At 57.0% G+C, this 1,771-nt stretch overlaps 1 protein-coding gene across 2 annotated transcripts in view; it reads right to left on the bottom strand.

The window, feature by feature from the left end:
* ATP2A3 (ATPase sarcoplasmic/endoplasmic reticulum Ca2+ transporting 3) overlaps window positions 1-1,771 on the bottom strand; it is a 37,389-nt gene that overhangs the window by 29,865 nt on the left and 5,753 nt on the right. The window lies entirely within an intron of this gene.

Genomic DNA, 1,771 nt, shown 5'->3' with positions numbered 1-1,771 from the left:
TCACAAGCAGCGACCACCAGCATCCCTTCTCCTGCCAGTGAGGGGGCAGGGGGGCAGGTGTCTTTTCTCTTTGTTTTGGAGCGGAGCCGGTGCAGTGAGAGGCGCAGGCGCGCGGTCCTCGGGGCAGCAAGCATCACACCCTCTGTCCTCCAGCCAAACCCTGGTGCGGCCCCGCTGCCCTGCACCACCTGCCCTGCCACATCCCCATCTCTCCTCTTCCCTTGAAACCCCCCCCTGCACCCCCAATTATGCCTCTTCCCTGCAAAAACGCCAAAACATCCCCATTTTGGAGCAGCCCGAGCCTTTCAACACCACTCTTTAACCCTGTTTCAAGGCTCCATGGGTCAACTGGAAGCTGCTGACAACTGGAAGACCTTTTGTGGCCAAGACAAACGGCCATCCATGGGTCTCCTGGCACGGCACGGTGGTCATGAGTGAAAGCAGCCCTATCAATTGATGGCCACCGATCACCACTCACTGAGGTGCTTGTGCTTCCTTAAAAAACCCATTTAGAGCTACTTTTTTTTTTCCCCACTGGGTTTCTTCCTCCCGGCTCTTCCTCCTGCTCCCTTATCAGCTGGACACAACCACGCTCCAGCACTTCGGAAATATTGAGGCAGAGCAAGCCCTGGCTCACAGCACCTTACATCACGTTACACAACACAGCCGGCTTGGCCGCTAACGATCGTCTCAAATCCCAGACTTTAATGAGCGCTTCCTCCTGGGGCTCATAAAACCCCCCCAGCGCAGGGGGAGGGGGGCTGGCACCGCTCCACCACTCAGCCATTTATTCCAGCTGCAGATGCGAGGGCTCTTGGATGCGGCATGCAACATCTGCCATCCAGCCAGACCTGCTCCGCTCCCCATAGCACCCGATTTTGGGGGACTAAGCTGGGGGGTGTACTAAACACGGGGACTCACAGCCACACCCCCACACCCCCCCCCCAGATGTTCCCCTCAGACTTTGCAGCAGCTCGAAGGAGTTGGAGCACTTTAAAGGGAGCAAAGAGCTCCTCTTCCCTCCTGGGAAAGGCGGGGAGGCTTTGCAGACATTAGCTCAACCTGCAGATGAAAAATCTGTTGCCAGCATCTAGAGAGAGCGTCGAGCCCTGGTGCCATGGGGGTAGCATCCGCTCAAGGGTAAATAGTGTGAGAGCGTCCCAAGAGACTTGCAGGGCACAGGACAGACGTACAGACCTGGCAGCTGCTGTTAGCCTGCTATTAGACATGTGCTGATCACACAAGTGCCAAAAGCCAAGGGAACGAGAGGAAAACGGAAGGCAACGCTGCCCGAGGGAAGCAGGAGCAGTGCAGCACCTGACGGAGCTCCCTGGGCAATGCCCTGCCTCTGCTTTTTGGGCGAGGCAGCAAGGTGGCACCACGGCCGAATGGAATCCCCACGCAGGTGCCCGCGCAAGGGCTCACCTCGGCTGCCTTGCTACAAAAGGGCAAAAATCAGCTGGGTTTAAACAGCTTGCCAGCTCACAGCTTGCAGCCGGCGCTCCCCTCTTGTCTCCTTGTAGCAGGTTTTCTGCTCCCTGCTGCCAAATCTGTTGCATTTGCCCATGCAAACAGAAGCCAGTCCCTCCTGCCCGTGCTGTCCCTGCCATCCCCAGGATGTCACCTGGATGTCCACTGCACATTCAAAGCTATTGCTCCTGGTGCACTTGCCTTTCGGGCAGCCTGCCAGCATGCTCGCCACTTGCTATAACCTCCTAAACCTGCAATTTGCTAATTAATTTGCAAACCCCTCCAGAGTTTTGCTCAGCTC

The sequence above is a fragment of the Egretta garzetta genome, unplaced genomic scaffold (assembly GCF_000687185.1).
Source record: "Egretta garzetta isolate BGI_Z169 unplaced genomic scaffold, ASM68718v1 scaffold108, whole genome shotgun sequence".
Taxonomy (NCBI): domain Eukaryota; kingdom Metazoa; phylum Chordata; class Aves; order Pelecaniformes; family Ardeidae; genus Egretta; species Egretta garzetta.
The sequence above is the reverse complement of the archived record's forward strand: the minus strand, read 5'-3'. Positions and strand labels throughout refer to the sequence as shown.